The sequence below is a fragment of the Lissotriton vulgaris genome, chromosome 3_1 (assembly GCF_964263255.1).
Source record: "Lissotriton vulgaris chromosome 3_1, aLisVul1.2, whole genome shotgun sequence".
Classification (NCBI taxonomy): domain Eukaryota; kingdom Metazoa; phylum Chordata; class Amphibia; order Caudata; family Salamandridae; genus Lissotriton; species Lissotriton vulgaris.
Window position 1 is genome coordinate 690,309,705 of NC_141689.1, and position 14,818 is coordinate 690,324,522.

A 14,818-nucleotide genomic window follows, 5' to 3' on the forward strand; every position below is an offset into this window, starting at 1 on the left:
GCCAAGTACTTTCAACCTTGTAAACTCGGTTTTTAACTAATGGTAGGGAATTCTCAACTAATTTTGATACAAAAAGATGCGGGTATGACTCGCTACTTGGTTTGAGGCCACTATTAATAATGAAACATTTCTCGAATCTTGAATAGAAGTCACTAGTATCTTCATCATGTTTCTGTTTGCAGGACGAGATTGCGTCCCAATCTTCCTTTCTCGTTGTCAATAATCTTGGCAGGACCTGTACTATTAAACCTGGTAATGCTTTAGTTTTGTCCCCAAGGCCTACCCCTGGGACACGTTTCTTTTCCTCCTCTTCTATTTCTGTCCATGCAATCTTTGTGTCTCCCACCTCCCATTCTTTCTCTTTTAATTTCTCGTAGATGCCCGTGGGCAACAGTACTTTTAACATTTTCATGATATCTTCATACGTGTAATCACCCATTAGTAACATGTCTTTAAGCTCTCTGTGAAAACCCGCAGGGTCTTTATCATGACACGGGACTAGTTTCTTCATTTCTAACAGCTCTAATTTAGTCAGAGGCGTGTGGACATACACGCGTTTCAAGAGATGGTCCTCACCCATAACTGGGTGTACTTCTCGTAAGGGGTTCTGACTCTCAATGCCACCCCCGCATTGCATGTGGTACATTTTCCTTTCTGGAGGTGGGGCGGGAACATATTCAGAGCTTACGAAAGTGTTATATTTATATCGTTGTTCTAGAATTATTTGTATTAACTTGGTACTGAAACCTCTCCATCTGTCCATGAGAAGTGCTTCTAATGTTTCATGTAAGGGACCTGGATCAGAATGTTGATTTCTGTATTTTGTGAGGAGATGCTGAATCATGTATACACCTGCTAATTTCTGCTCGTCTGGGGAAAGATTCAGAAACGTCTGTGCTACGGTATCATCATTATATATGTCTGGATTTTCGGCCCATAATACGGCTGATCGGGCCAGTTCTTGTTCATCCATAGAATTGAGTACATGGTACCCTACTCGATCTCGAAGCCTTTTATCAGTCTCCTGAAACTGATGTTCAGAAGAATTCGGGTTTGTTAAAGCAGAGAGAAAAACTCTCTTGTTTTCTGGACGGAAACCCTTCCTAAGGTAAGCTCCCTTACCTACATACGCTACAATGTCTGTAGTCTTTACTGGTTCTTCCTGTTCTTCTTCCGCCTCTGAGGAAGCTTTGTCTTTTTCTTTTTGGTGTACTGTTATCACTGCTTTTCTTATTTTTCTACACATACTGGCTATGCAAGTCCCCTTGTCATGTTTTCCTTCAGCTATATTTTGACCCCACTTGTTCAGTGCGTCTAACTCACTCTGATCTGTTCCAGGCCTGTCTCGTTCTCTTATTAGGCAATTTATGAAAAAACGCAGTATCTGTGCTTGAATGTCAACTTTCTGTTTCTCCATGGCCTCCTTAATACTGTCAGGGTCTTTCCCTGTCTGGACAAACTCATATATTCTATCTAGACGGTCCTTCATTCCTACATAACATAGCAAGATATCAGTAGCAGATCTTAACCGTAGTGATGCCAATATCATTAGATCGTCTTTTCCGGGTACTGGATCATACCTGCAAACTGAAATGTTTTCTTTAAATGCGTCATAGCGGGGTGACCTGAACGTGAGAGGACTCTGCATATCCCTGAGATTGAATCTGTGTGTTAATGGCGGGGTCCGAAGACCCTTGGTCGCACCTCCTGAAGCGGAGGCTTGTGCATTATCTCCCTGTGGAGTCTGTATCTGAACTTGAATTTGTCGTTTAGTTAGATCAGGTAAACGTGGTTTCGGTAGGTCAATTTTGGGTGCGGGAAGTGGCGGGGCTGGCGGAACGGGGGAGGTCTGTTGCGGTATTGGCGGAACATGATCTGGGGGCGGGGTGCCACCCCCTTCCCTGTCAGTAGGCAGGGCACGAACAGGCAGATTGGTGTAAGCTGGTGCTACATCCTCTAGATAAGAATTTAGGAATATGTCTTTAGTAGTCTTATGCATTACTTTAGTTGGAACTAATGGTGGCGGTAAGTTTTTCGGTATTTCTGATAGGGCCTCAGGTGTACCCTCGGCCGCGAGATACATACCGTTTACGAGATTGTGTCGTGCACGGTCTATTTGTTCTGTTTTTACTCGGATCCCCTCGGTAACTAGTTTGTTTTCTTGGGCTCTCTCTGATTCTTTAAGTCTATCTTCTCTACGTAGTTCTCTTTCAGCACGCTTATGTGCTTCCTTACGCCAAAATTCTATGGCGTCTTTCTGAGATTGTCTAGCTTTCTTTTTCCATAATGCTTCTTCTACCTTCATGATGCACTCGGCATCCCATGTTCCGTTAACGGGCCATCGGTGTCTTTCGTCTAGATGTTTCGTATAGTCGGCCCATAAATCGAGATACAATATGGCATCTATGCCATGTTTATGGTACATGAAGTTACCTGGAGTGTCCCTAGGGGGAATAGGAATTTCTTCCTCCAGTATCCCTTTCCTAGTTCCTATCTGCTTTAACTTGTTAAAAAACGGCATTTTGCTTACTTAGTACTGAATGCTCGATTCTTACTACTTAATACTGAATACGGCTAGTTATACAATAAACACAATAATGCACATTAAAAAAAACGGTCACATTCATACCACAACATTAATCACATGTAAAGACATAAAGACATTTGAGACATAGATGACTACCCCCTATACTGGATGTACTGCTAAACAGTACAGATACACTGCCTAAAAACAGTGCAGACCGGACTTGTGTACCCAAACCCGTCTAGATACGTCCCAGCAATGGTACTCACCGGGAAGCACGGAAACAGAAGGCCTCGGAAAACGCGACTGGACTCGACTCGACACTTCGGAAAACTTCGGAAAACTTCGGAAAAACTTCGGAAACCTGGGTGGGCCTCTTGACACCTCGGACCTTGCTTCTTTCGGCTAGGCTCTGGTCGGGATCCTCCGCACTCCTCACCGCCTCGTCTGGGTACTGATCGCAGTCTTCGTCACCTCCGTGGGTCAGAGGGAGATGCAGGAAATCCTGCCGGTACGCGTAGTTCCATCTAACTGATGGCAGGGGACACAGCTTGCAATGCACCAACCGGCGCATGAGGTGGGGGAGGGGTCCCTGTTCGGGCGCCAAAATGACGTAAATAATTAATTTACTCTCTTAATTTCTATGCAGGTAAGTATTTAATCAATAATAACTCAATCGGAAAGAAAGAAAACAGAGTCCGTGGTGTTAGAGTTCTTAGGGGTTTTATTCCTTGAAAAGGAATGGTCTTAGACCAGGATATCATGTTCTGACCACCACAGGGGTGTCAGAAGGGATAGAATGAGCGCGCTACAATTTATTGACAATACATAGCTTATATACTTAATACATGTCATATGAAACAGTTATAATGGGCGTAACAGCTGAGAGAAGACAAGATAACAGTAGCCACGTGTTGCTAGTACGTAATCAAAAGGCGTGGACTAGGCGTGAACTGGAGGTGTGTGCTAGAAACGTCACAGATAGGTGTCACAAAAGGGTGGCACTAACAGAAATGTTGCAATGTCAGCAGAAATCGGAAACTTGGATGCGCGCGCAGCTGCATGACGTGTGAATGACATGGAGTCGGAGGGTGCAGGGGACTTGACATTTACACTGACGGAAAGAGACAGAAGTCTGGCATGTCAGATCAACTTGTGCTTCTATCATATCTGATATCTGGTGTTTTAGGAACTAAGCTATCTGGGCAGAAAGGTCTCTAGGGCAGAAGCTATTCTATACTAACTGTGAGTGCGTGTATAAGCGCCTAAGTGTCTGTATGAGAAGCGTGGGGGCACGGGGCCTTCCATGGAAGCATGGCAACAGAAGCTATGAATTACTTGCACAGAGACAGGTCGGCCCTTTGGCCCTGCAGCTGAAGAGGGATGTTTACTGAAGCTAGCAGGCAGGAATGTATTTTCGGGGAGCGGAACAGATAACTCGAAGGTTATAGTCAATCTTGGCAGGCAGCAGGCTGAGCTGAGCGCGAGGGGCCGCGCTGAAAGTAAGTCAGAGTTCACGGGTACAGAGGCAGCCTGGGCAGAGGCCCTTGTAGTCAGAAACCAGAAAAGAGGCTCGGTGGCAGAAATTCAGGGGCCTACTCAGCTAGAGCTGAAAAACAGAGAAGTACACCATAAAAAGACGTTGGCATGGCATACTTAGGAACGGACCATCCAACCCATTCAGGGTGGGTCTGAAAGAGGACATGTTAACGTTGGACGCACATGTATTTGCGTCTTCATAGCTGGTACAGGAGGGAAGTTACATGCACTTTAACTCGTACATGGAGACGGTGGGGTACGCGCTAGGGAACACAACTTGACCATAAAATTTATATTTCCTCAGGTGGGGGGGGGGGGTAAAGCAAAAAAAGTCCTCTTAAACGTCCTTTACAGCACTCTCTAGAAATAAATGAAAGGAGTCGATCAACTTATAGTTTTCTCTTTGGAGTTTGGCAGTATTGGTCTTTGAGTTATAGGATATTTTTTCTCTTGCTGTAATGCATAATCTACGTATTTTGTCCTGGAACACTAATGGTCTTCGCACCTCACCGAGAAGAAATAATATTATGCAATATCTACGAGATTCGGCTGCACAGGTATTAGTGCTCCAGGAGACACATCTTGCAGAAACGGAAATGCAAAACCTCTTGAGCAAGAATAGATGGATAGATTTTGGAGTTATAACATCTCAAACCTCACATATTAGGGGGGTGGCCATTCTTTTTAAAAAATCTATCAAGGCTAGGCTAGTCGCTAAACAGGTAGACCCGTATGGTCGATGGGCAATAGCTTCTGTTATTATTTCGGGTTCACCATTCACCATAGTAGGCTACTATGGTCCAAACCAAGACGATCCATCAGTATTGGTATCTCTCTTCGCAGAACTATATGCATTTTCAGAGCCGGTTATCCTAGCAGGCGACTTTAATATAGTTCTAGATCCATTATTAGATAAGTCATCCACTAACAGGGCTATAACTTTATCCAAGACTAGGACGTTTTTATTAAATAATATGAAAACATTGAACTATATCGATATATGGAGGACTCTACATGGGTCTCAAAAGGGGGTCACTTTTAAAAATTATAAATTTCATCACCAGTCTCGGATAGACTTCATTCTGATTAATCAAACTTTAGTTAAATACGTAAAATCAGTGGCTCATTTACCTTTCCATCTCTCAGACCATACTGCCATCTTGCTTGAGCTTGAGGTTCTATCCAGGCCCTCGTTAAAATACTGGTCGTTCGATAGATCAATACTTTTCTCTCCGGACATCTCAGAGGCATTAAATCAGGAAGTTAAATTATTTTGGGAGTTTAACCAGGGGTCTGCGCCACCTGGAATAACATGGGACGCATTTAAAGCAACTCTAAGGGGCTATCTAACTAATATATCAGCATATAAAAATAAGACTTATAGGGAAGCAGTTGCCTCTCTGAGATTGAAGATAGCAAAACTTCAAGAAGAGATTGTCACGAATTTAGCATCAATAGGGTCCACACCTGTTGGGATGCAAGAGAAATTAACAGTCCTAAAAGGAGATCTTTCCTCAGTCTTGAGTGCACGGGTCTTAGAGAGATGGGAGGCTAGTAGACTGGCCCACTTCGAATATGGGGAAGGTGCCGGTAAGCTCCTTGCCTCGAAGTCGAAGACTGATAGGGTCCGAAATAATATTAGTGCCATCAGTAAAGATGGTATACTACACTCTACAGATGAGGGAATTAGTGGCACTTTTAGGAGTTTCTTCAGTGAGATATATCAAGAAGATAGTGTTGTACAACCCACTCAAGCAAGGGACTGGTTATCCAGGATCGCTTTACCGGTTCTGGACCCTGAACAAATGGGAATTTTAGATGGCCCTATTACATCGGAGGAAGTTAGCTTTGCCATCACGAAAAGTAAAAAAGGCAAAGCAGCAGGACCAGATGGGTTACCCTCAGAAATATACAAAGTAATATGTCCAACTATTCTTCCCTACTTAACAAATCTGTTCAATAACATCTTATTAGAAGGTGCCCTACCTCCTGCTTCTTGGGACAGGGCCTCCATAACCCTGATTTTAAAGCCTGGCAAACCCGCATCCAATTGTGGGTCATATAGACCAATTTCAATTCTTAGTACGGATTATAAAATCTTTGCAGCCGTACTTGCGAATAGATTGAGTGGTGTAGCAAATAACATCTTGCATATGGAACAGAAAGGTTTTGTGAAAGAGAGGCAACTGCACGAACTGACATATGACCTCATTGGTGCAATAGATATGGCCACTTCAGCATCACTTCCTCTAGCAGTTTTCACTCTGGATGCCACCAAAGCCTTTGACACGGTAAACTGGGTGTATTTAGAAGAAGTGTTAAAAAAGTTCAATCTGGGAGACAATTTTAGACGAGCAGTAAAACTACTATATAAAATTCCTTCTGCTTCATTACTGGTTAATGGGGAGCTCACGGAGCCATTCGATATTACACGAGGAACCCGTCAAGGGTGTCCCCTCTCACCACTTTTATTTGATTTATATATCGAGCCTTTTGCTCAACTAATTCGGGACAATACTAATATAAAACCTTTTATTTTTGAAGGTTGGGAGCGGAAAGTCGCACTATATGCGGACGATGTTCTTATCTTTTCATCTGAGTTAAGTTCAGCCTTCCCTACGGTCATATCTATTGCAGAAGAGTTTGGGGCAATATCCGGTTATGAAGTGAATGCATCCAAAACCGACATTATGGTTTGGAATCATCCTGCTCCGGTTGTAGGAGTACAGCCAAGTGCTACCCTTAGGTATCTCGGGTTAAATATCTATACGGATATTAATAAGATCGCCCCGTTAAATTTTGCCCGAGTGGATAAGGAAGCTCGAAGATTGCTGAGATCATGGTCAGCTCTTCCTATTTCCCTGATAGGTAGATCTAATTTGGTCAACATGACCATTTTACCCAAGATTATGTTTTTGTTTAACACTACCCCTCTTTTCTTTGATCCATCTTTGACTGCCAAACTTCAAACAGAATTAAATAGATTCATTTGGAATAGCCGTACGCCCAGGTTATCCTGGAAGAAGATCAGACGGCGTTGAGAAAAAGGAGGCCTCGCAGCACCAGACCTCCAGATATACGGCTGGGCTTTCCAATATTCCCATATTAGGATGCTTTTAAAGACCCCTAATAACGTAGGGAGCGGAAAATTATTCGTAGCACTTCTCAAAGGGGAAAAAATTGGGCCAACAAACTTTCTGTTAAAATTTGGGGACCCAAAATACTTTAAGAAGGTCAAGTTAAAGCTGCTGAGGGACTTAGCTAGAACATGGACAAATCTAAGACGTACACTTAATTTGGATTACTACCAGAGTCTGGCCCCGTCATGGGACTCGCCAGGTGCTCCATCTTGGCTTTTGGACAGTTTAGCCCTCCCAGTTAGAGAGGCTGGGATCTCAGCTTGGGGGGACCTGTTTGTTGATGGAGTATTACTTCCTTGGGAGACCTTGAGCTCAATAATAGGAACTCTCTTTTCACGCTTTAAATATCTTCAAATCCAGAGTTGGTCCCAAGCTTACAGCCTAGGAAGGGATAGGCATAAATTAGGTGCTGATCACAATCTAGTATCCTATCTGATGGACAAACCTCCATTTAATAAAGAGATAACATTTTGGTATAACCTTATACTAGATGAGATTGATGGCGAATTCTTGCTACCCCACTCCCTTTGGGAAACATATATACCTAATACTGATGTAGAGGGCTTGTGGCTTAAATCTTTTAAGATTCTGGGGGAGACTGTAAAACCTTCTTGGCTTCGTTGGAACCACTTGATGACACTGCATAGAGCGTATTATTCTCCACTACGTTTATCAAAGTTCACCAATAATGCTCAGGTCGCATGCCCTAGATGTGGTTTAGTAGCAGCATCAGATATACACATGTTCTTCGAGTGTCCCTATATAACATCTTTTTGGAACGAAATTTGTGCTTCCCTTTCACTAGCAATTGATCTACAAGTCAGTCCCTGCCCCACGTTAGTTTTCTTTGGTATTATACCCGAGATTGAAGGTATAAGTAAAAAACTGCTCTTTTATAGTTGTTTATCAGCTAGAAGAGAAATTTGTAAACGCTGGAAAGACAAGGCTCCTCCTCTCTATACAGATTGGCGAGCAGCGATGTTACAGATGTCCAAATTAGATCTGGCTAGAGTAGGCAACCAACACAAGAGGAGATTTTGGCTACTTTTGAACTGGTAACTATAGGCCAGAACATTGTGTTTTTTTTCCCCCCCCAAGTCCTATGATTGTGCAGCTTGGATGGATCATTTGTTCTTTTGATCCCTTTTTGCTTTACATACCCTATATATGCGACTCTGGCTACAAAATGGGTTGTACATAGCAGTTCACAAAATTTGGGATGCGTGGCATTGTGGGATACGCTGTCAGGTACCATCTAAATCCCCCCCAGTTTACCTGGGCCAGTGCCTCAGTCATCTTCTATACTTCTTTGTCACTACATGGTTACCAAGGGCGAATATGAGGACACAAAAAAAAAAAAAAAAAAAAGATCTGAACCATGTTTTGATTGTGTGTCCTGCACTCAACTCAATACGACGAAGATATTTAAGGACTGCTTTTATAAAATATAATATCTCAACAGCTGAACAAGCACGTAATTGTCTCCTGTCGCCCCCCATCTGAACAGATGTGTTTTAAAATTTTTCAGTTTTTCAAAGAGATTTTAAATATTTATTAGGATTGAAACATTTTTAAGTGACTCGAGAGCTTATAATATCTCGATGATAAATCATCTATACTGCTGCTTGGGGAGGGTGGGAAGCATTTGCCTTAAAAAAATTGCATAGAGCACTTGCACTTTTTGTAGGGGAGCTCTTGGTAAATTTTTCCCTTTTCCCTAAATCCCGATCTTAACTGTTATTAACTCTCCTGTGTACCTTTTTGCTAAATTAGGTTTTCCTGACAGCCCATAGTGTGTTTTAACTGAAAGAAGTCTTTTTGCATTGATATGATGTTGCCCAGTGTACAGCTTAGTCTACTAAAGGAAAAAGTGTTCTCTTTTAATTGTTGGTATCTTAGTATAAAATTGTACCTGTATTTTTATTTCGCATTCTTGTATGTAATGAATTATGATTTATTTATGTATTTTATGTGGAATTCTTCGGAATAGTAAATCATAATAAATAGTAATTGAATACAACCAAAATCAAAAATTTTGCATGGTAGGATTTGCTGTGTCATCATCACCGTTTGGATCGAGCTCATGCTACTTCTGTTCCTTCAAAGATTAAAAAAGATCTTATAACATATTTTTCTAGAGACATTACTCGACCCGCTTCTGTAGTTTGCAACTATGAACCTCCTTCAAGACTTGAATTGTTTAGTCATTGTTTATTTATAAACAACTTTGCTGTTACTACATTGACTGTTTAAATTCTAAGTACTACATTTCTTTCTCCATCTTTCTTTCTTCTCCTTTTTCTTATCTTTGCTTTTTCTTTTTCCTTTCCTACTTGCATTTTCCTTTCATTCTCCCTCACTCTCCTAAAATACATAAAATGCACTTGTTTTCTATGCATTACAGACAGTCATATTTCTTAGTTCAAGCTTATTTGGTCTATAACCTTCCTTTAGTTTTTATGTTGATTTGTTTTTAGAATGTTCTATCAGTCACTTATTGTACATTCTTTACTGCTTAGATTGACCTTCAGATGTTTATCTTATTCATTGCAATTGCCTTTTGTTTTCTATATTCTTCAATAAAGCATTTTAAACTATAAAAAAATATGCACATTACCGGTGTAAATGTACATTTTAGGCATACTTGTGCATTTGTAGGTTCACATAAACGTTGTTGGTCAAAAGTACATTTGTTATGTTGAATTGAAACGTGTTTGTGCAAACACACATTCACTAGAATGAAAGTACTATTCAATAGTTTAATGTGTCTGTGTTCCATATAGTTAATGAAGTAGAAAACCTGCAAGCTTCTTTATTTCATTTCTTTGAAGTAAAACAGGATAGTAGGTAGAATTTTGTGTTTGTGTGGACTCCTGCACTATAGATAAGTCTTGAACATGTGTAAAGTGTTTTTCAAAATGTTCCTAGGAAGTCATGTACATTTATGCGGAGAAGATGATAAGTGAATGTAAAGAGAAAGTTGTTGCAAATTCTTTTGAGAAATGTGTGCTTTAATGTGGTCTGTGAAAACAAACATTAGTGTTCACAAACTGATCATAAAAATATACCCTTAAAAATATGATGTCCTTGCTGAACAACTTTGACAGGGGTTGACGCACGTGCTTATCACAGTATTGTATCCAAACCAAAAATGGCTCTAGCAAGCCTCTAATTCTCCTGTTGGTAATATACTCCGCTGTCGCGGGAAGGAAAAGATTTCCTTTTATTGATTAACCCTCACACACCCTATTGTTGTCATGCTTCATCATCGGATTCACCCAGACTCCTAAAGGTCTGGGTGGGCTCGACCATCTTTCAGGGAGCTCTTAGGAGATATTGGCCAGGAGGGTTTTAAAGATTAAAAATCCTATTGCTTCCCCAAGTGTCCCTTTATTCGCGGAGATGCAATGGATATTAAAAAATGGGTCTTTTCCGAGATATTGGTCCTAAGACCCTAAAGATTAACCAACATGTTTCTGCCCACTTAAAAAGGCCAAAACATTGGTCAGGGGCTTTCGTTAGTGCTAAAAAATGAATGTTCCCTCCCCTTCTCAGAGTTACCACTCCCGTGCAGACCGATAGAGCCACCCCCTAAGGCGACTACTAACCTACTACCCTGTATAAATTTACCCCCAGAGGCGGCCCCATATGTAAATATACTCACGGGGGTCCCAGAGCTGAAGCCAGACCGCACAGAAGCTTATGATGAGCTTAAGAATAAAATCATGTTCTGGATGAATAAGAATAGGCCGCTAACAGGGAATGAACAGGGGGAAATTCTGTTTGTCCGGAGGGTGAGCTGGGTGGGGCACAGGCACAAGGATGTCACCGGTGATTGCGTGGTGGTAAATTTCAGGGATCGCAGAGTAGTCAACTACATACTAAGTTGGGGGTCGGTCAGCCAACCAAGCAATATCAGATGTTTGCCCCTGGGTTATTTTTATCCAAAGGGAACACTGAGCCTGGGTCAAGGCCCTGTACACCGAAGTAGAAGCGATAGCTCCCTTGATGGGAAGGGTCCCTACCATCCAATGCCACATGTCTCCCTCAGTAACCAGGGAATACTGAGCCTGAGGAACAGATATGATCCCCTCATGTCCTTAGAGGAGTTGGACTGACTGAAATGTGTTAGAGCCCTTCCCACAAACCGCCCCCAGGAAAAAGGTTGTTCCCTCAATATCCCCCAGACTGTAACTCTACCTTACTACCCCGCACGGAATGTGATCACTAGCCACGTCCTCGGACAGGACCCTAGCTGACCCCACTGCAGTTTCGACTGTTTTGGGAAATCCTTCTGGGCGACTAGTTAGGTTACGAGGGAGTGAGGATGTATTGGGGCTGGACAACACCTTTTGGCACCGTCAGCGACTAGAGAATTTAAATAATCTGTCTAGGTCTAATGAGGTCTTAAATGGCGAAAGGACAAAAGATAACAATCTAGCCACACTTTATCCTAAAGAGAGACAAACGCAGGAGGGGCTTAAACTGGTATCCTGGAATATAGCTGGTTTGTCAGCTAAATTTGACAACCAGGAATGGAGGCAGTATATCACCAGGTTCCCGGTAATCTGTTTGCAGGAAACCTGGGTGGTAGACTGCAGTCCCTTTCATTTAGCAGGGTATAAGTGTTTGTCTATGACCGCACAGAAGTCAGCCTCGGGAAGAGCTATGGGAGGATTATGTATATTTGTGGATCTGCAGTTGGAAGGAGTGTGGACAAACTTAAATTGGACCACAAATAATATGCAGGCTCTCGGGTTTCATACAAATGGGCTAAACGTGATCCTGATTAATGCATTAGCAATCAAGGGGAAGGGATCCACAATAGGTGAACTAGACGACAGATTAAGTGCCAAGATTGCCTCGAGGAAGGGAGCTGTGTCCCCGCTTGTGGTTTTAGTGGGCGATTTTAATTGCCACTTGTGCCCCAACCTAATACCTGTTAATGAAGATTGGTCCCGCTGCACGGTGGAGGAAGGCCCACACTTCGAGCAATCCAGTGAGGGGAGGGAACTAGATAGGGTTCTGAAAAGCCATGTCCTAGAACATACCATTGATCTTGTGGTTATAGGAAGTGGAAGTGAGGTTAACCCAACATTTAAGGGCAGCGGGTGCCGCTCCTTTATAGATTATGTAGTTGTTTCTAGTCTATTCAAGGACTGGATAAGAGGGGCGGAGATTGAATGGAGCATATTTAGTGATCACAACCCCCTAGGTTTGGAGATAAAAGACCTGTCCCCTAGAAGTGCAAGGAGAGGTGTAGTGGCAGCCAGTACTGAGAGGGTAACGGATCAGGGGAGATGACTCAGATGGTCAAAAGTGGATGGGGACGTTTTTTATAAATCCTTTATGGAGAAAGGTAAATAAGTGATTAGAGTGTGCCTTGACTTTTCCGTGGAGGGACCCACTGTGGTTAAAGCATTTGAGGCAGTGGAGCACTTGATTGATGGCCATTAAAGACCACCACGCATGGGAGAGCAAACACCACCTCAGATGGTTTGATAAAGATTGCTCGCGGGCACAGAAAGATTTCAAAACTAGCTTGAAAACAGTGCCACGGGATAAGCTACGAATTGCAGAGTGTAGGACCGCATATAAAAAGGCGATTAAATGTAGGAAATTCTCCCTCCAATCACAAGCTTGGGATGATTTAAGGGATGCAGCAGATGGAAGGGACACAACTGCATTCTGGAAAATAATAAATAACCCATGCTTCCAGGAAACTAACGCCCCAGAAATTGGTAAAATCCTTCTGCCAGAACAGTGGTACAACCATTTTAAAGGTTTATATAACCACATGGTTGAGAATAGTCAGGATGATGGGAAAGGTTGCAGGTGGGTTGCCTCGATCAAATTTACACTGGAGGAAATTGTAGTGGGCATTCAGGGCCTAACACAAAATAAAGCACTGAGGTACCGGGTTTTTATGGACCCGGCGGTGCCAGGGGAACACCCAAAGACCTCTAGAGTTCTTCCTGTTTCAGATCACAGAAACACAGAGTCTTCTAGGTGATGTCAATGATCGAGTTTATTGGCTGCAACCAGTAACAGGTATCCTAGAAGTACAACAGCATATAGCGCATGTATGTTCTCAGGAGACTGCTCGTTTTTACAGAACCAGCCTTCTCTTTCTATACACAATATTACACTTCAGGCAAGAATTCTTTGTTTTTACAGTTGGTCATATAAATATTTCCACTACAAAGAAAAAGCAGAGTCATGATGGCAATTTCGCATTTCAGTTTGTCCAGTTTGTGATAGATTACCCAGCAAGGCCCAGAACTTCCATCAGATATCGATTAACCCCCAATAAAATCGGGCACCTCCTCCTCATAAAGAAGAAACAGGGACAGGTGTGTGTGTGATTAGCCATATCTTGTATGCGATGAACGGTTTATGACATGTTGTGCTTTGATGCTAATCTCGCTCGGCCATTGGGATGGGGACTGCCCGAACAGGTTTGGCTTGAGGCAGTGGAGTCTGCTCGCCCAGGTCACAGAGGAGTCAGCAAAGGTGTACGTGTACTTTCAGATTGAATCCGGCCTTGGTCAATTGACTATGTAAGGGAAACCACAAAATAGATGCCGCTCACAAAATGGAGCCCGAGGGTTCAAGACAGAAACTATGATTTCAGGGTGATTTCGTCACTCAATCATGGCGCAAATGCATAGGTATAATATCTCAATCATTACCGGTCTGCCGATACCAAAATCGTCATGATACGATGATATTTTTGACACGAATGAAAAGGTTCGGTACTACACAATAGCAGGGTCCAGAATTTTCAGTACCACAGACCCTCCTTTTGCCCTTATATAGGCAATAACCTATACTCATGCTAGTCTGAGTCTAGGTCAGTATTCATGAAGTCATTGAGATGCTGCTGTAGCATCATCCTATTACTCAGTTCATCCCTTGATACAGGCTTCCTTACACATGATGTAGCACAGAGGCCACATATTGCAGGAGCGCACTGTACACACAAGCAGAACATGAACAGAATGGCTAAACCATCCCAATGACTGTCAGAATTTTCCATCCCCAGGCAGATATCAGTTCCCAGAACCACCCCATTAAGGACCAGTCCCCTTTATCCACGGGAATGGATTCAGAAATCTTGTGCAGTTTGGAGATGGCCTGGTATACCGTCGGAGCGTTATCGGGGATGAAAATGCAGCAACTGGATTGGATCACTTTACATACCCTACCACGGTCTGCAAGTATGACATCTAGGGCAACCCTGTTCTGAAGAGTCATAAGGCGGTCCGACTGGAGCTCCGCAGTCAAGTTACTAAGGGCACCAGCCATTTCAATCACGGCGGATTCAACTACCATCGTCAGTTGGCGAATGTTCCTGCTGTTTACCATAGGTCCCCAAAACGGCAGTATACCTTTTGCGAAATCCCCAAACTCCTGTTCCGCAGTGTCGTCTTTACTCACAACACCCCTAACTGTCCTTGTCCTATGGTAATCTGCCTCGGCAGTGTAGGTGGGTGGCAACAGGAACGATATAAAACATGTGCCCGAAAAGCCAGGGGGTAGCCATGTATACGCTCTATCGTGGCAGACGAAGTAGGTACTCTTAGCTGCTAGGAACGAAGGGGAGGTCTGAGAC